Consider the following 21528-nt stretch of genomic DNA (forward strand, 5'->3'; position numbering starts at 1 on the left):
AGGACTAAGAAAATTACGATTATAATTATCGAAGACAATAGAACGTCGAGTTTGATGATACGCTGAATTATCTGTTCTCTCGTCGATAGCAATCGTACTGATGGTCATGACGTGCCTCAATGTTCCTATCCATCGAAAAATAGAGGCACGGGACATTTTTTTTTATCCGCTCTCTCTCTCTCTCTTTTTTTATATATATATATATATGTATATCTCTCTCTTTTTCTATTTTTCTCTTTCTCTCCCTATCCGAAATCAATCGAACGAGCACGCAAAGGTTTTAGCACAAGCTTGCAATCATTCTCGCCAAAATGCTCAATTATACGCGCGTGGTTCGTTAACGTACCACGCTTTTTATTGCGGCGGCACGTTTAACGCTGAAAATTGATTAATAATCATTCACGGTCTAGCTATCACATATAGGTATAAATGCTTCGCTTCGAAATAATGGTAGACATCCGAAATGGAGAAAAAAGAAGAATAAATTCGATCATTGTAGATGTGTGGGAAGGTGTATGAGAAACAGAGAGATAGAAATAGAAAAAATGAGAGAGAGAGAGAGAGAGAGAGAGAGAGAGAGAGAGAGAGAGTGGGAGCAAGAGTGAGAGATGTTGAGAGGAAGGCAGAGTACCAAAATTATCAGCGAAAGGTGGTGCGATTGTCGTTAAAAATTTGTTCGCGCTTGTTCTTTTTCCTTTATTTTTCTTTCCATTCTCTCTTTTTTTTCCCCCATTTTCTCTCTTTTTCTTTCTATTTTTCCTTTTCTTTTTCTTTTTTTTCTTTTTATCAACCAACGATCGTTAAGCCAAAAGAGATTTCGAAGTATCGTTGATAATCCAAAGAGACTAAAAAATTATCGTGTCGAATGCGTAATCACTTTTGATAATATGATCGATTGCTAACATAAAACTTATCATCGTTATCGTCGTCCTTATCAAGACGAAGTTAGAAATCACGTAGGAAGTGAAGAGGTAAGGGATCGGTGACACAAATCGACGTAATTTTCTTTAGAATTTCATGACTCGAGGCAAAGCCGATCGTAAATTCGCTCGATAGCCTTTTGCGATTCGAATTGGCGACGTCCATTTAGCCGAGAACATGTTGCTTGATCGACGATGAAGGAGAGACGTAGGTATTACGTAAAATTATGACGAGGCAAGCGACGGAAGTGATTCGCCGTGTATATTAGGCGTTCTACGTGGCAATCGTTGAGAGGGAAAGAAAGAGAGAGAGAGAAAGAGAGAGAGAGAGAGAGAGGAAGAGAGAAAGAGAGAGAGAAAGGTAGGGCAATGGGGGAAATAGGGAGATATAGGGAGAAGAGAAAAAAATATATTAATGACCTGTCCCTATCTCTCCTTCTTCGGCTTTCGTGCAACGCGATATATAATTCATGCATATTTACGGGGATACCCGAGGAATAATTAACGGACGCCCGGCGCATTAAAGTGGATATACACTGTCACGTATGTGCGTCTATGTACATGTACGTATGTACGTATGTAGGTACGTTCTTACGTACTTTGCACACACGTATACAAGCTAACACGTGTATATATATATATATATATGCATGTATGTATATATATATATACGTATGTATAGACGGGTTCTTAGAAGACAATCTAAATTATAATAAATCGATGGAGAGTACGTACAAGCCACGATGCTTTACTACCACACGTGAGTCTATAGAGAAAGATAGAGATATATAGATATCTATATGCGCGTAGAAGAAAGAGAAGGAGAGAGAGAGAAAGAGAGATAGAGAGAGAGTGAGAGAGAGAGAGAGAGAGAGAGAGAGAGACGGGTTTCACCAGCGTCGCACGATGCTGGTGTTGTACGGAGTAATGTTACCGGTGCGGCCTCTTTGCATAATGGCATGGAAATATGCCGGAACGTGTATCGCCATAGTTGGATACAGATTAAGCGTTTTAGAGCTTCGACACCCGAGGTAATTCGGGAAAAAGTGTCCCCCAGGTGACTTGGCCCCCATGAATAAATCCTGAGAAAAGCTTTCACCCGCTTTCCGCGACGTACCCGCAAGAGTTGCCAGGAGGATATCCAAGAAGAGAGAGTGTGAGAGAGAGAGAGAGAGAGAGGGAGAGAGAGAGAGAGAGAAAGACTAACAGATATCGGATTTTGTAGAGGAACTATCCTCCTATGTACCTATCTATCCTTTAACTTATCCTTTAGCAAGATAGTCCGTTATCCTTAATTATCATCTCTTAAGTATCGCGACAAAGTATTGAAATATTAAAATAATTTTGAAAGAAAAAATATAATAAAATTAGAACATATAAAAATGCTTTATAAAACAATTGTTATAATAATGAAAGAAGCTTCGAAAACAAAACAAAAATATATATATATATATATATATATATATATATAAATGATTTTAAATTTTCGTAAAAGTGACGCCAGTGCACGCTCGTTTGGCTTACATATAAATCGTCCTTCTACTACTATAAAATACCAACCCCTACACCAACCAACCAACGTTACCAACACGAGGCATTTCATTACATAAAAAATAGATAAAGCCCCGGTTCGATAGGTAACGGACGAAAATAGGAGAAATGGTTGAGCGTACGTACACCTACGAGGTAGTACAATATTTTTTTTTTCCCCCGTCCAAATTCGTAAATGACTATAAAGAGCAGTAGCATGGCTGCCTGGGCCATCACAAACCCCCTTCTACCCCCATATTAAATGGACGAGTCGAGGGGGATTAGTTGAATGCTCGGGTACCCCCGCCATTTTGTTTGTAAAAGTGCGTAAACGATATATACATGTAAACACACACATACATTTATATATATTGTATGTATGTGTATATATATATATATAGTATGAATGTGTGTGTGTGTGTGTGTGTGTGTGTGTGTATGTATATATACATAGAAAGAGAGAGAGATATGTATATATAAAGCTGTAGAAACGTATGTTTACGGGCTTTTGGCATTTCACACAAATTAATAAACTCTGTCGCTTGCCGTCATCTCTTCACTCTGCCTATCTCTTTTTCTGATATTATTTAATACAATTTGAGATAAATATCACTTAAATCTGATGGTAACAGGTGACTATCGATTTTTTTTTTAACAATATTGCAATATGTCAGCAATATTCATTAATGTTAAATATGAGCATAAATCTAATCAAAAGTTGAAAATATTCCGTACGTTTTAGTAACATACACGTTTTATCTTATAAGTATAATAAATTTGATAAAAATTATTATTGTTAATAACTAAATTGTATACTATTATATAAAGACGAATCGAAATGTCTCATAACTATGAAATATTTTCTATTTTGAATAGAACGATTTAATGAAAATATTTTTAAATAATTATATTACTACTAGGTACAATTACGTTCGAAGTGATGACAATCATGATCATTTATAAAATGGAGTAACGATAGAGGAATAAAAAAACAAATGATTTTGCTGAAAAATGAAAAAGGATAGACAGAATCGTCAGGATGTTTTGCGCTCGTGTCAGATAGGGATTCATTGGAGGGAAATTCAAAAAGGCGCGTTCGATGACTGGAACGGTACAGCATCATAATGCTTTCAATTTTGGGGAAGAATTGGTAGGTAGCAGGATGGTAGGACCAATCGGTAAAAAATCGTTAGCAAAAGCTCCACCACGGACCATCTAGCTAATACGAAAAATGCGAGAGACAGATACAGCCCCTTGCTACCCTCTCGTCGAAAGCAAACGAGGCAAGAGGAGAGAGTTCGTGCTGGATGAGGAAAAGGGTGAGGATGAAGAGGATGAAGAGGACGAAGAGAAGTGGAATGGGGAAAGGGGATAGGGGATAGAACGTACGATATATCTCTACGCGTATGGCGGAAGGACGTTAAAAAACGATACGTAGGGGAGAGCAGAAGAGTTGCAATAGTATGAGTAAAAAAGTAGAAGAAGAGAGAGGGAGGAGGGGCGGGGGGGGGAGGGGATGAGAGGTAGGTTAAAGTGGGTGGTGGTCGGTCGTTGGAAATGCAACAATAAACATTACTTATCGATGGGCGAGCAGCCCTTTAACAATGCGTATACGACGCGAAGCGAGCCGAGGCCAAAGCGCGCGAGGCAAAGCGCAAGTTTTTTGCAATAAAGTCATTTCGACCGTTTGAGTTATGGGTAATTCCTGGGAAGCGAGTAGTAGGTGCTTGCGCGCGCGCGTGCTCGTGCAAGCACGAGTACAACCAACCAGAGAGAATCACCGGCAACAGCAGCAGCGGTGGTAGAGGCACCAGCAGTAGTACCACCTCCTACCCATTCGCCATCCTCCGTCGGTCCGGTCCATTGATTAGTATTAATGACTTAGCTGCACTCATTTCGCCCGAATAAAAGTAATTGGATTTGGCTTCGAAGCCCGCGAGCCGCGCCAGCGGCGTCGCTGGCGTCGACCGTCGCCGCCACCGTCGTCGGCTTTCAAACGAAAGCCGTAGCCGCGTGTAAAAATACATTAATATCTGTTTGCGCTTAATAAACGATAGCCAACACACCCCACCAGAACGTACCTTCGAACTCACACCCAACTCCGTCCGACTTCAGACTAATGGCCGTATTCCGGAATCGGTAATACGCGTTTTTTTTAACAATTCTCTCGCTTCTTTCCAATTCCACAGTATATTCGAATCTTCTCCCAAACCACCTTTACGATTTTCTCTTCGAATTCAAACCTTGATCTTGTTAAAGACGTACCCGAAAATATATTCCGAATGTTCATTTAATTCTAGGATCTTAGGAATGGGGGAGGAAAAAAGTAAAGTTGGTTTCGTTTTGTCATTTCTCTTTTTTGCTTTTTTCCTTTCTTCTTTTTTCCTTTTCTTTTTTTTTTTTTTTTTTTTTTTTTTTTTTTTCTTTGGTCGACGTTCAACATTTCCTCTTGCCAATCCTTATCTATGGGGGAAGGAAAGGTTCTAACGATCGAAGGATGACGAAGACTATATTGGTCGAAATTGTTCTTCTCGTAAGACATGAAGATTCTCCTGTCCAGTTCACGAATCGTTAGATCGATTAGGTTTAGACAGTTTACTTGTCCCAAAGTAAAGCGACAGTTCTAGTACGATGAATATCCTCGAGGAAACGAGAGTAGAAGGGGTTGCAATTATCACGTGGTCATTGCGAACCAGTGTTATCAGGAGAGTCGGAAGAGACAGAGACGGAGATAGGGAGACAGAGACAGAGAGACGATGATGGGGTAGTAGTGAGTCGAGCGACCAACCCTTCGGCTCGAGCCGCTTTGTCTGTAAGTGTAATTAGTCGAGGGTGGGGTTCCTGCGAGGCGAGGCGTGGGTCGTTGGAAGAGAGGACCAGGACGAAGAGGGAAGGAAGGCGCCGTAGAGGAGAAGAGGAGAGGAACCAGAGAGAGAGAGAGAGAGAGAAAGAGAGAGAGAAAGATAGAGAGAGAGGGAGAGAGACAGAGAGAGGGAGTGAACGACGGGGGTGGTTCATCCTGGTGGTACTCCCTTGCCTCGCCCACTCTACCCCACTGCCTTATTTATATGCAAATGAGCTTCATTTCGCGATATTAATGTTCCAGCCGAGTCGGCCTGGGCGCCGCCGTGAAAGGGTGCGAGGACATGCGGGAAAGGGTTGCGTCCTCGTTTCCAGCGTGTGTTTACGAGCGAGAGCCTCGTAGAAAGTCTCCGCGAATATAAACTCTGTAAAAATTGTCTAACATTTTTTTTTTTTTTCGAAAATTTTTGATTGTCCCGTCCATTTGTAATAAGAGATACTTTAGGGCAGAGTTATCAACGATAATTAGCAGTAGCAATATCTATTGTTTTTATCTTTAATCCAATTGATATTTAGATTAAGGGGGGGATTCGTTTTCGTTGTTATCGAGCTGAAGAAAATTTGAAAATCTGAATTCCCTCGGAAGCAAGCTGAGAAAATATTATAATAGGAATTTAGGTAGCTCCCGTAGCTTCGTAATAGTATATATAGTAAGCTCGTTTCATCGTTAAGCGACAACGTGCTGACGTAGCGTCCTATTTGCGAGACTTCATAAGCAGATCAAAAATGGTGGGAGCAGTTCGATATATTATTCGCGCTTCGCCCGCGCATTCTCAAGAGCTTCGTTGCAGATAATGACCGATTTATCGTAACGAATGGAGTGTGGCAGAGTGAGTAGACAAACCCCCATCAAGGCCTCCACCCCGGGGTAAATTAACAACAGACAAGCCACTTGAAACATTACTGAGCCTTCCTAGCGAAGCAACACGAGGGTGGGGTCGCTGTTACCTTACTCAACATAAATTAGGGCCGATAGAAAGGGTAGATTGCAGAATGGTGAGTCTATAAAGACCGTCGTTTCTGTCTACGAGGAAAGTCTCTCCCGGTATTCGAACGTGTCGCGTCTTACTTTTACCTTGAACGATATCGAAAGGTCGTCTACTTTCTTCTTATTTTGTCTTCTTCCTTTCATTTCTTTTGCCCCTTTCTTTTCTCTTTTTCTTTTTTTTTTCTTTCCTTTCTTTCTTTTTCTTTTTTTTTTTTTTTTATCTTCCCTTCCTTCTCTTCGGCTATCCGTTCGCAATAATTTCGTCGTAACTTTGTTAACAACGATGTCCGCTTAAAACGAACCCTTGGAACCCAAAGGAATCATTACCGATAACGATTCCGTAGAGAGCGGAAGCTCCTTCGATGTCTCTTCGAAAAGCTTAATTACGGTTAGGATCCGGGGAAATAATTCGAAATAGGAGTAAACGCTCGCGACGGCAGGATATTTGCATTTAATGGATATTAAAATGAATGACCATCGCTCATTACGAATGCCGCGAGAGGTGCTCGCGGTAAAATCGTGGGTAATGAAGTCGCGTTCGCTCGAATCTTACTTGTAAATGGAATCCTTCATTATGATCCCCGATATTCGCCTTTGAGCTTGCGAAACTCCAAAGGCTTTTCGGTTATTGCCTTTCGCGTCGTCCGAAAGAACGAGCTTCCTCGTTGCTCGTGGTCAAGTACGATGATTAAGTTTTATAATACAATAAGAAAAAACTATCCAATTTATTATACTACGATATTTACGTAAATTAATCCAACGAACGTGTACTCTCTTTTCTCTCTCTCTTTCTCTCTCTCTTTCTCTCTACTTACAAAAAAAAAAACTTCCTTAAGCTCATATCTTTCTAACTTTCGTGTCATCGTGCCAACAAATTCTGAATGTATTCAGAATATTCTTTATCACAGACATCTTAGCACAAGTCGTAAACCGTGTGCGGACGCGGTGTAAATCTATTCGTACTGCCGTTGTTTAGTTCTCTCCTTAAAGAGAGGTAGCTAGGGGGTGGAGATAGACATAGAGAAAGAGAAAGAGAGAGAGAAAGAGAGAGAGAGAGAGAGAGAGAGAGAGAAAGAGTAAGAGGGTGAGGAGAGTAGGAGGACCACGCGAGGGTGGTTAAGCGAGAGAATCGGAGGTGGGTCGACCGATGTATGAATATACATGACCTTACCACCAACCCTTACACCGCAACGGGCTCTGCTTACATTATTGTATATCTAATTCCGCGAACGGTTCTCAGAATTCGGCCTTATACGAACAACCTTCTCGACGACGTATGCTAGATGCCAGACGAACGTGAGAACCTCTGCTGGTTTCACGACGTTATGCAGCCAGTCTACATATTATACATTCGGACTGGGATTCAATTAAGTTTGGTTAGACCAATCCCTTCCGCTTCCTCTCCACCTTTCTTTCTCGACTCCGTCTATCTTTTTTTATCCCTCATCGTCTTATTCTCTCGAATTCTATTTCCAGCTAGAGTTTTTAAGCTCGTATAGTGTCTCGAGTGCTTTTGAGGAAAAAACATTAGGCTCTCTCTCTCTCTCTCTCTCGCTCTTCCTTTCTCCATTGAAAATATTCAAGGCTTTACATAAGATTTTTTTAAATCTACAAAAAAAGTATTATATGATACGATAAGAATAAATATAATTATCGTCTGTAATATGAATAGAAGTGTAAAACAAATAATATATTTAAATCTTCGTTTGATATATAATGAAAAGTTACGTTGAGTGAATGATTCATATTGAATATAACGCGAAACATGCGGATCTCTTGGTGTTAAAATAAACTTTCTCTATCTGGGGGGACAATAGTAAGCTATTTGAAGATAAAGGAGATGATATTAGGTACAGTCGGCGATCAAGGATCGAGGATCATATAGTCTATGTCGTCGGTGTGACGTCATGCGGAACTACTCGAAAAGGCGGATAACGGTAGAGTAACGCCCGTATGTGGCGCGCTTCGTACTTCGATATACAGCTGGATAAGTAATTAGTGGAAGCACGTGGTGCAGAGTCGATATAGCTAACTTGAATGCGTTGTTGTACGTACGGGTAGTATCGTTCTCTGCGTGCTTGCCTGCGTGCGTGCTCGTTCGCTTTTCCTGCGTGTGTCGGAAAAGGGTGGCCTACGTTCTCGTGCGACAGCCAAATATAGTCGAAGGGTGAAGAACGACGGATAAGTAAGAGTGCGAAAAGGATAGACTGATTAACAGTGGAAACAAAGCGTCAGAGAGAGAGTGATAGAGAGAGAGGGGGGGTGGTGGGACGGGGAGGAAAAGCGTATTGCGAATTAGACAGAGTTCGAATGAACGATGAAGAAGAAGAGAATGAAAGCAAGAGATAGAGAAAAAGGGGAAGGAAGAGGAAGAGATAGAGAGAGAGAGAGAGAGAGAGAGAGAGAGAAAGTAACTGCAATAATGACAGAAAATTGCGCTCTTCCAGCTTACACCACGCAGCGTCGAAACTTAATTCAATTCGATTGCGATACAGTTCAATAATTCGATTAATTAAAAAACACGACAGGGTCGCTCAGTATTACTGGAAGTTCGAGTTTCCAGTAGTAAAAAGATACAGGGAGTATTATCGGAGAAAAAGATGTGAATATAAGCAAGGTTAAAATCGTTCGAACGAGGCGTAGTTATCGCGACGATTGAGAATCCCTGGCTAAGAGGCGCGGCATATCGATAGGGGAATTAGCTGATAGCTGAAACGTACCACTCGCATCATCTGTGATTACTTGATTATGAGTATCGAGTGAGCGATGTTTCTGAAATTCTACGGCCACCCGGTTCTCTTCTTCTCCGAGTATACGTATATATATATATATATATATATAGATATATATATATATATACATGCGCCTATGTATACATAAATAGGTATCTATGCATGCAAGTACATAGACATACGTATACATGTACGAATTTACGCACATAGTCCAATGGCATAAAATCGCGCGCGCGAGCGAACTCCGCTTATTGGCTCTGCTTTTGAATCTTCCGATACCCATCCCTTTCTCCTCTTCTCTTCATCCCTTTCGTGACCAGAACGACGTACCCTCTTCCCTCAATGTTTCTCTATCTCTCTCTATCCACCCTTCTCGAATCGAACGACCTCCTCCTACACACACCCTCGTCACGGTTCCGAGGATGCGAGGTACCACTTGACTCTTAAAAACCCTATTAACTGACGGTAATAGAGAAATCGTGCTTTCACAGACTGTTTCACAGTCAAGAGAACGAGGAAAGAGAAAGAGAGAAATAGATAGATAGATAGATAGATAGATAGATAGACAGATAGGTAGATAGATAGATAGATAGATAGATAGATAGATAGGTAAAATAAAATGATTGAACATTTTTCTCAATGCCAACATTTCTAATATTCCAATTCCTCTCTTGTCTCTGGCAGATCGGTTAACAAGGATCGAATAACAAAATGTAATCATGTCATAAAAGATCATGTATAACTATGGTATTTTGTTGCCGATGTAAAATTCGACGCGGTAGGTGGACGATGGAACGTTCCTTCGCATGAGATTCAATCGGCCGTTGCATTAATGTTACCGTTAGAGGAAAAGGCGAGTTTGAGAAACCTGTTTTGAGTTTTTGCGATTAAGGGTTACCGTTTTATTGCCGCGTAACGGAGTGCCGTTGATAGCACCGACGTTGTTGATATCACTTTGTAATCAATCGACCGCTAATGAACGTTAATGAGAATCATTGATTTTCATACAAGTTCCTGATAAGAATATTTTATTCCAATTTTTGAATCGTCCTTTTCATTAGAAGCGAAAAATGAAGGGGGGGGGAGGGGTGAGGAGAGGGGTAGGGACTATATTTTATGTCATTTTGTTGTATGAATCATTCGGCCTTTACAAAATTTACGATTATATTTATGATTTCATTATGTACCTCGATTGGTGATAAATTCGTAGAGATGAGTCAAATGAAAGGGAAAAGAAACGAAATTTTTTTCACCCTACCTCCTCCCTCCCCTCTTCTTCTTTCGTCTTCTCTCTCTCTCTCTCTCTCTCTCTCTCTCTCTCTCTCTCTTTTCGACGATCTAAAATTTCAACAAAGAATAAGAAACGGGCGATAGTCTTTTCAAACGAGAGAAATCTCGAGGACGACGAGCTTCGAGGTATTCTCGAGCAGCATTCGACGATATTATAATCTCAGGCCGGTGTCATAATGATAATAACAACGCGTTAATTAAAGCCGCTGATTTATGCGCCTTTCATATTGTAATTGCTCACCGAACTCGAGTCGACTCGCGAAAAGCGAGAGCGAGAGAGAGAGGGAGAGAGAGAGAGAGAGTGAGAAAGAGAGAAAGAAATAAAGAAAGAGAAAGAGTGAGAGAGAGAGAGAGAGAGAGAAAGATGCAGATGAAGAGTGAGAGAAAAAGAGGGAAAGTAGAACCAACGGTTTCTGGCAATCTCTCGCTCGGGGTGCTGAGATAATACGAACGAATTAATGAGTCAAGCCGCAATTAATATGAAGCCGTTCGAGGCACGACCGTCGTACGATAATAAAAAACAAAAAAAAAAAAAAATTAAAAAATTAAAAGAGAAAAAGCTTGCCTTGCCCTCGTCATCGACAGCCTCGAACGGAGATGAATCATTAAGCGAGTATTAATATAGACGAAGGCTCGAATTATCACGAACAATGAATAATTCTAGTCTTTCTTTTTGACTTGCGGAGAAACCTGAGACAAATTTTTCTTATTCGATAATAATCCGACATATTGGAAGTGATATACATATTATATGTATAATATATGTATAATTATATATATATATATATACATAGTGTGTAAATAAATTTGTCGATCGAGTTTCAGAAGTTTCTTTTCTCCTAAGTAACAGTAAGAGAAGTAACAATTACATACGATTTAACGCGCGCTTTACGAAGAGACAGGAGAAAAGCTCAAAACGAGATGGCAAGCGCAAATCGCTTATTTACACCGTGAACGGTGTAATACGCTCGCCCCGAGGCCATATTTAGTTTACCATCCCAGGGGTGTATAATGTCTTTTTAGGTACGTTAATTAACAGTATTCATTTTGCACAAAGGTTTCTAATTACGCACTGTACGGAGCCATGGACTTAGTACCGACGCAACCCTCTTCCCCTCTCTTTTACTCTCTCTCTCTCTCTCTCCCTCTCTCTGTCTATATCTCTCTTTCTCTCTGTTTCTCTCCTTCTGTCTCTCTTTCTTTCCTTGGAAATGTTATGTCCGGATTCGAGTCGTACGATTCGCTGCGTGTCTTCTAAGGAAAATCATAATTAAGGGATTCGAAAGATTAGTTGTTTGGATGGGTTTTCAGATTTGGAAGGCAACGATATCGAAATGAAAAGGAGACAATAATAGTGGGAATGAGATAGAAAGGAAAAGAGCATTAAAGAGAAAGGGAGATAAGTATAGGGACAAAGAGAGAGAGAGAGAGAGAGAGAGAGAGAGAACGAAAAACAGAAGGAGAGGGAAAATAGAAGAGGATCGATGCTTCATTGGTCGAGGACGAAATCAGAACGCTCGGTCGCGTCGGGTCAATACTTGTCCGGTCGCCTCAGTTAGCAGTCGCATTAATTAATTATAATTAAGTTTTAGTTGACGCGGCGGCTTGGAGCAGCGAGGGGTAAGCAAGGCAGGTAGCTACGCGACTCGCATTTTGAGCATTACCGATATTATGCAGATTTCAACAGTCAGCAGCAGCCCTCCTCTCCTCTTCTCTTCTAAACTCGAGTCTCATTCCTTCTCCTACTCTTCCTCGTCCTGACCCAGCCATGATTCTGTATCCCTCGTCTCTCATTTTCCCTTTCCTCCTCGTCATCTCTTTCTCACTCTGTATTATTACTCTCTATTTCTCTACCTTTCTCTCTCTCTCTCTCTCTCCTTCTCATTCTTTCTTTTTCTTTCTATCTCAAACATTGCTTCCGTTCGAAGGAACACGATCGTTACTCGTGTCAGATGCCAAACGAGTCGCAGAATAAATCATTTAATTATTTATGCCACTTAAAAGCATGATCTTCGATATATTCTGTCTTATACAATTTTTCTATATGTTATAGATTAACACATTCAGAATGGATAGCCCTTTTAATAGATGTATTTCGTTTTAAGGATACATCGATTGATATACTTTTTCCTTTTTTTCATTCGTTCTAAGCAAGAAATTCAATATTTCATTATCGACTTCTTTTAGAATATATAGAGATGGGAAAAAGGAGATAGAAGAAGATAGTGAATGGTCGTCTTAGGAGTTATTCGATTTCTAACTATTTCGAAACGTAACAACATCTTTGGACTAAACGTCAGACGTAGTACCGAGATTACGTGGCAACTGCACGTCGACGTAAGAAGCTGTTAATCTTCGGTAATAAACTGTATTTTCATTATAATACTGCATGAATATGCAACGGCGATAATGGCCTTAATATCCCGGCATGCATCTTCCTGTGCTTTACGAGCTGAGCCTCTTCTGCCTGAATTTGAGGTGCACTCACAGTGGATTTTCTTCTCAGAGCTTTTACACGGAGTGTTATGACTCCATTGGTTCCGTTACTTTTCATCGAGTTTCATCTTTCTTCACGTAAAATATTTGTATATATCGGTGAATGATCGTGTGACTGTCCAGATTAATCGGATTTACTTTTGAATACTTTGTTAACGACGGAAGCATTGAACTTTTTACATCTTATTTCCTTTCTTTTTCTTTTCCTTTTTCCTTCCCCTTTCTTTTACTTTTTCTTTTCTGTTTTTTTTTCTTCTTTTTTTTTTTTTTCTTTTTTTTTTTTATTTAATTCCTTACGACGAACGTGATTCTTATTCTTACTCGATGTCATCAACTTTTCCAATTTCCTGATACGTCTCTTTTCTTGAGATACGACGATAGAGAAGAAACGTGATTTTTATTGGAAGATGAATTCCTCTATCTGTCTTTCTCTCTCTTTTGTTTACTACTGTCTTTCCATTACTTTCGAAAATCAGCTGAGCGTGGTGGAATCGAGATCCATCGAGAATTCAAGCTTGTAATGGACACGATATATCTCCCATCGTTGTTAATGCGAGGTAACTTAATGTAAGCAGCGAGCGAAGGAATAATAGTGGCCCGGCCTACGGACATTCATTTGTCTTAGTTTATTGCCAACTGCGAGGAAACAAACACCGCTGGAATACGCAACGACGCGCCATTAACCTCTCGCTCGCGTTACCAAGCTGAGCTTAACGGGTGTCCTGTTCCTCTTCCCTCTTGCTGATTTTCCTGCCTTAGTCGTGGACCGCCTTGGTATAGTTTTACATCCTACCACCTGACCGTTGTACCTTCTTTCTCATAACGTTTCCCGACAAAGTGAGAACGACGAACTCTAGATAATACCGTTAGATCTCATGATTTCATTTAATAATCGCATATGCACATTTTTCTTTTCTTTTTTATTTCTATCTCTTTTTTTCTTTTCTTTTCTTTTTTTTTCCTTCTTCTTCTCTTGACTTTTACGTTTTTCTTCTTGTTCGTTTTTTTCTTGTCCTTTTTTTTTCTTTTTTTGTTTTTTTTGTTTTTTTTTTTTTTTTTCTTTTCTCTTTAACAACGTAAGAAGACGTTTCGATTTCAAAGAAAAAGTCCTCGTAATTATAATTTGTTACTCTCAATAATAAAAGATTTTTTAGCTTTCGCAATTTTTATTTCCTTTTTGCCATTTGTTCATCGTGACCGAGCTCTACTGGACGTTTTAACATTTTTACGCACACATATTGTTTCAGATAATTAATTATAATGAAAATATGACATTTTTTTTTGTAATAACAAACTTTTTCGTTCGAAGGTTTATAGTATGTATATTCGTAAAATGGAAGAATTGACAGAGCCTGTGTATCTACGAGGCAAAGTTTTCCCTTATAATATTCCAAAATTGGCACGTGTTAAATGCGAATTACCAATTAAACAGATTTTCCGTACTATAGGCAAAAAATCATTATCGTAAAAAAGAAACTTTACATATATATATATATATATATATATATATATATATATATATATATGTATACATATATAAAAAAAAACAAAAAAGAAGGAAAAACAAAAAAAAAATTGACCCACAGTTTAATCCCAAACAAATGAAAATAAATCCCTTTTAAAATCCGAAAGGACTGACGCGTTAAAATGTACTAGCTAGAGTACACGAGTACATGTAGGAAAAAGCCATAGACAGAAACGTACGATCGAATTTGCGAGTACGGCAAAGACGAGAGAAACACGACGAATTCGAACGGGTGATCGACTAGGTTGGGTGGTAAAGAGGAAGAGGAGGAGAAAGAGGAGAAAGAGGAAGGATAATGGGAGAGGGGGAAGAAGAGGGTGAACGTCGCGTAATTAGCGGCCATCGTCGTCGTTCGCGTTGGAAAAACGTTGTTTTCTAGCGAAACAAATTAGACCGGCGCGTCACACAAGCGAATAAATTTAGGGAATGTTTTCGGGAGAGTAGTAGAGGGCAAGCGGGAAGAGGCGGGAAGTATAGAACGTGTTGGCCGTGTTTGCGTGTTGTATACGAGGATGAAAGAGAAAAAGAGTGACAGTGTGTGTTGAATGAAAAAAGGGGTGAGAAAGAGTGAGGAAAAAGAGGAAAAAAGAAAGTGTTTCTGCTGTAGGATATAATGGGGCGCATTGCGCGGGAACATAATGAGATTTTACAGTGCAATTCACATAAAGCATTGGTAACGACAAAAGAACCAAGCTAGAGAGACAGAGAGAGAGAGAGAGAGAGAGAGATATGTGGATGGCTATGAGAGGAGTACTAGAGGGAGAGTAGATTGCGATAAAAATGCATGTTTCTAAACGCATTATTTCCGTTTCCCACTTTCGACGGCAACTTTCTCATTTTCCACAAATCCCAGAAGTCGATTTTATTAATCCCGTTAATTCTAAACATCTCGTTTCGTTCGAGAGAATTTTTTTATTATTTCTTTTTTTTTTTTCCCCTCTTTATTTTATATAGACTTTGGGGTCTAAGTCGCGATCAATGTTTGGTCTGGCCAAAGAATAATCTCGACCCCTTAAAAACATACACAGGATCCGGAACGTAGTGTCAAAGGACTAATAAGAAGATCGTGAAACGATCAAAGTGACCATCGCCGTCGATCTGCATCGATGCGTTCACCTTCCAGCTCTCGGCGACTTCCCCTCCCCTCCTCTATCCATCCACCCACTTTCAACGTATACCCACCCCGAAACAAAAAGCACCCTCGCGCTCTACCTCCGAGAACTCTCGCGCCTGACGAACAGGTGGCCAACTTCGGATCTCTTTTTTCCCGCCGAAACCATTTCCAGAGCTTCCCGACTACGATGAATAACCCTTTGAACGGACCGTTCGCATGGACGACGGCAGTGGCGAGAAGAGATGGGTGTGAGGACGCAAGGCTTGAAAGGGAGTGAGAGTGAGAAAAAAAAAACAGGAAAAGTGAGAGGAGAAAAAAGAAGTAGGAAGAGAGAGAGAGAGAGGATAGAAAGAAGGGGGTAAGAGTGGGATGGAAAAATTGGAGGGTGCGTTCCGTAGCGCCGCCGATAAATTTTGAATGCACCCGCCGGTCGAATTAGTATACCGAGTGGGTAATGATCAAAAAAAATTATAAACAAAAGATTCCACGGATGGCGAGCCTTTTTCGTGGATCAACGAGGCAAGTGGACGGCGAAAAGCTTTGACGGATGGCCGCCGCTTGTACGACGATTACGATGTTGCTGTTGTTTTTGCTGATGGTGGTAACTTGCTAGCTAGTAACTATATTGTTGGTGTCGGTGACGATGCTGTCGTATCTCTCTCTTTCTCTCTCTCTCTCTCTCTCTCTCTCTCTCTCTCTCTCCTTTCTCTCTCTCCTCTCTCTTTCGCTCTCGTTCTCATTGACGCCGAAACCTACGGGGCCGCTATATTTAAAAATCGGCGCGCTCTCCTGGAAACTCACGCTACAAAGGGAAGGGACCAACCGTTTACATCGAGTTTATTAAAATCGAGTGATCGTCGGTTAAAATACGTAGCCGACCGCGAAACTACGAACTCGATCAACACGTCTATGTGTGTCTCTTTCTCTCTCTCTCTCTCTCTCTTTCTCACTCTCACTCTCACTCTCACTCTGTCACCCTGACGTTTATTTTATGTACATCACAGAATATCGTCTTTCCTTCCTTTTCCAACCCTTTGTACTCTCTTTTCGATCATTCTTTATAAGTATTAGTAAGATGATAATCGATCTTGAAACTTTTTCTTGAATCGTCTTATCTTTTTCTTTTCTTTTTTTTTTTTTTCTATCGATAACATCCTAGGTACTAAAGAGTAATTTATTTCTCGTCATCAACAGTATGTGACCTTTATTGTTAATTAATCTACTTTCGAGTATATTGCGATTAGGATGTATAACGATAATAGATTTTATGAAGAATATTGATACATTTTTAATGTTTTGTTATCATTAAAAAATCCTTACGATATTATCTAAATAGAGAAATATTTATGCTTCATACAAGAATCTATATATGTATATAGATATGTATATATACATATGTATATATATATTTAATTTTTCATTATCATATAATATACATTTTTTTAACAATTATTCTCGTTAACATAGAAGGATAACAGAAACAGCATAGAGAACGAAAAAGAAAGAGAGGGAGAGAGAGAGAGAGAGAGAGAGAGAGAGAGAGAGAGAATCCGGGTGATATCTTTTATTTTTATGTCGTGGATTCTGGCACACAGCACATTCGTCAATATCATTTATTATGAGGAAACAATGCGACTCCCGACATATCACATGCCTGAAGCACCATAAAGGATTGAACCGGGCGCCCACGCGACTCGACACTTTCGAGCGGCTGCGCAATAATGGCAACGCTTTTTAATAATGCGCGCGCTACGAGAATTTGTAATCAAACCAGGTACACAGAAAGAGAAAGGGGTGTAGGAAGGGATTCACCGGCCGGGGGAGAGGAAATGGTGGAGAGCGCAGTGGGTGGGATAGGAGGGAGTCAGAGTTGAACGTGAAAAAGAGGAAACGATAGAGAAAGAGAGAGAGAGAGAGAGAGAGAGAGAGAGAGAGAAGAGGGAGGAAGAGGAAGAGGAAGAGGAAGAGAGAGAGAGAGAGAGAGATAAAAAAATAATACCTATCATATTGACAAAAGCTCGAATATAGCGGAAACTATACATGTGTCACTTTTAAACGCGTGCGCGCCCGCGCGCGCACATTGTCTGCGCATCGTCGCGTCGCATGTTACGGAGATTCATTATTTTTAATTAAACAAAACAATAATACGCTTATTAATTGATTAATTAAACCTCATATGTACATTACGTATTTCTTTTGTCGATATAGTCCTAATTTAATCCATGCGAAACTTTTTCAACTTCACCACCTAAGGTTACGATTTTTATTTGAATAAGTATGCATTAGCTTTAACAATTTTCCCTTATGGATCATAGAACGTAACGTAGAACGACGTGGGAAATTTTTCTCGAAAATGTTAATTAAATTATCGATATTCGATTTTATTTAAATACATTTTTTTTATTTTTTTATTTTACTTTTTATTTAGTTTATCCTTCGGTACAATTCGATACGGAGAACCTCATTTCTGATAATTCCAATTTAATTTATTTTTCTGGATTGCATTATTGTCATTATTTATTATTATTGCCATTATTATTATTACTATTATTATTATTATTATTATTATTATTATTATTAATATTAATATTATTATTATTATTAATATTATTATTATTAGTATTATTGTTGTTATTATTATTGTTGTTATTATTACTATCGTTATAATTATCATCTACCGTTTGAAGGTGGGAGGATTTGTTTCGCAGCAAATAAATTCTTCTTTCATATGATCGTGATGATTCAAAGAGAAATCGTGTGCCTACTCTAATAAACTTGTATACACGCTTGGAGAATTAAGATTAATGATTGAAAATACATCGATAATATTTCATATTACATCGATAGTATTTCAATATTAAAAGTTGAATTATAAAAAGATTTTCTTTGAATATTATTAAGTCCAACGTTTAAGAAGAAACGCGTTGAAACTCATTTTCGACGTATCTCAACAATGGATAATCGTAGATAAAGCTAAAGCGCGAAGTACATAAACTTCCTGATTTCAAAGGTGGAGATACAAAGCGGCGTACGATGTGGAGGTGGTGGAGGTGATGAAGGTGGAGGTGGAGGACGATATAAAACACCTTTGTCTTGCAAAAACTCGCACCGCGGCTCGCTATTATATATCACGCGAGGGGCTCAGCCTCCGCAGGCATTGTTTCACTCTCGCATAATTACCGCGAGTCACGTTTTAAAGTTAAATTTCACCTAAATAAAGCTTAATGTTATTATCACGTGGGGGTGTGCGCACGAGCGCAACCCGGTATGGACCAGGTATGGACCAAGACGTTTGTGCCATTTTTACGAGCATTTTTTTTATGCTATAGTCTCAAATATTATTACGGAGTATCATCATTACCTCGATATATAAATTAAGGACGAAGGATCATTTCTTTTCTTTTTTCTTTTTTCTTCTCTCTCTCTCTCTCTCTCTCTCTCTCTCTCTCTCTCTCTCTTTTCATTTTACAATCTATAATATTACGTTGTTATTTTCATAATTGTTAACGTCGAGTTAACGAGCGAACGCATGATAACATTTTTAACACGTGTCAATGCGGGATATCCTATTGTCATCGAATATACTATAACTAATGAATATTTAAATATTGCAAACGGCAATATAAAGAAAATTATTCCATTATAAATCCAATAAACTCTCGTTGGTTCAGAAGAAGAAAGGAAACAAGGAAAAAAAAGAACAAAGGAAAATAGAGAAAAAAAAAAGAAAGAAGAAAATGAAAAAGAAAGAATGTATTAGACGATTTTTAACGATTATGAATATTGGGACGGACTAATTTTTTTTATAGGCACGTGCGAGGAAAGGACATTAATACTCCGTACCGTCAGCGATAACCATTCTCGATATCCATAATTATTATCAGTGGCACAACGGACATCGCTGCCAAGCGAGTATAGTGCACTGTGCCGTGACTCGTTCCCGATGAAATAAAATGACAACGTTCATTTGCAAATGCGCGAAAGTGCATTATTTTTATTGGGTTTGCTAGTAGCCGAATTGCCGGTGTGCAGTCCGCTCGTTTTCGCGCGTCTATCTTTATCTCTCTATCTCTTTATCTCTCACTCTCTCTATCTCTCTATCTCTCTCTCTCTCTCGCGCGCGCGCGCGGTCTCACGCTATTTTTTCTATTTGTATTATACATACAAAGTATAGATGTGTATCTATGTACATACATACGTAGAAGAGAGAAGAGAGAAGGTAGGATCGTGCCGATACGAGAAAGAGAATACGCGGGTGTGCCAGCGAGAGAACGCGTCAACCTTCGTTGCATGAGCGACGAAAGTGGTATGGTGCATACAGCCAAAAAGGGTGGAGAGTAACTGTGACAGATTCACTGGGGGAATAACGGTATACTGTTGGATTTTTTCTTCGCTCTCTATTTTTTTTTTTTCCCCCTATTCCTCTCTATTTCTATCTCTTTCTCACACACACACATACAGAGAGAGAGAGAGAGAGAGAGAGGAGGAGAGAGAGAGGGAAAGAGAGAGAAGGACACACACAGACACACAAGTCCATGAAAAATCGTATCGATCTTTGGCAATGATCCCGCATTTCGAGCGGTCACCGTTTGTTCTCTAGGGAATTCCAATCGCAAGAAATTCTTCTCTATTCGTCGATGAAACGAATTACAATGGAAATGCTGAAAGCAACTATCACGTGGTACGAACGTACTGGATAAATGATCGAAGCAAAATAGAAAAAGTATAGCTAATGTCAACGGTATTAATTGTAACGTTCTGAATGATTTATAAATCGAATTGATAAATGGATTTAATATACATGTAGTTTATGGGCGCGTAAATAAAAAATTTTAATTGTTTGATTGAATCCCCCCCCCCTCTCTCTCTCTCTCTCTCTCTCTCTCTCTCTCTCTCTCTCTCTCTTTCTCTCACCTTCATGAGAAATTAGGATAATCGCTTCTTTGATATCCATCTTCAATGAAACAATCGGAAATAATATCTTCGATGGGATAACCATTAAAAGTATTTTCGAGTTAAACGAAAGGAAAACTTAAAAAAATTGTTAAATATCACACGTAGGATAAAACATAAATATATGTACGTATACGGATACAAAGTATAAACGGTTTGCCACATGTGCCACCTCGGGAGTTGAATTTCTCGAAATCCAATGGCGCTTTTTTTTTTTTGAGGATTACCACGGCAATGAGTAGGTCCTGTAGTAGTAGCTGCTTTTTCTCGTGGAATGGAGTTAGCGTTAGATCGGATGGAGAGTGAAGAGGAGGAGGAGGAGGAGGGGGAGGAGGGGAGAGGAGAGAAGAGAAGAAAAGAGAAGGATGCAAAGAACGTTGAAAAAAGACAGTACGTGAGCGAAATCAGCGTAGCCACCACTTTTCTGCTCCTGTATGCAAATCGTCTAGCACGGGGTAACGCGTCGACGATTATATAGCTCACCTCCTATACTCTCTATCCCCTCACCACCTTTCTCCACCTCCTTTACTACCCTCCTCGAAAGCCTGCGGCATGGCACGCGTGCACCGTCGGTCGCGAAAAAAAAGAGGGGCCGGGGGCGGGCAATTGGGGGAGGTTGGGTGGAAGGAAAAAATGGCGTGAAGAAGATAAAAAGAGATGGATAGATAAAAAGAGTTAGCGTTTGTGCTGGCGGTGGTGGTGATGATCGTGATGGTAGTACGTTGACGTGTCGAAGCGCAAAAAAGTCACGAGCGGCGAACGTTGTAAAAATCCTATGCCCGCCAATCGCGCGTATTGTGTCGGGCCCGAGGACAATAAATGACGGTGCTCGTCGTCCCGCTCGATGCATTCTCGCGCGAATCGCTCTGCATTGTTGGATTTTTCAAATTGTATTTTTAGTCAAAGCCCCGGCACGAAAAGCGAATGATGGGGGTGTGGATTGAGAGTGAAGAGGAGAGTAGGTGGGGGTCTGAACCTTCCAAAGATATCGGACGATATCCAATTCGCTCGATTGACTGTTCCGTGCTCGTCACTCCCTTTTCTTTTTTTTTTTTTTTTGTTTTTTTTTTTTGTTTTGTTTTTTCATTTTTTATTTTGTTCGGATTAATGATTCGTCA

At 39.8% G+C, this 21528-nt stretch overlaps 1 protein-coding gene across 7 annotated transcripts in view; it reads right to left on the reverse strand.

The window, feature by feature from the left end:
* LOC124430416 (POU domain, class 6, transcription factor 1) overlaps nt 1-21528 on the reverse strand; it is a 134574-nt gene that overhangs the window by 19033 nt on the left and 94013 nt on the right. The gene's annotated exons all lie outside the window — the stretch shown is intronic.

Source organism: Vespa crabro, chromosome 18, assembly GCF_910589235.1.
Source record: "Vespa crabro chromosome 18, iyVesCrab1.2, whole genome shotgun sequence".
Taxonomy (NCBI): Eukaryota; Metazoa; Arthropoda; class Insecta; order Hymenoptera; family Vespidae; genus Vespa; species Vespa crabro.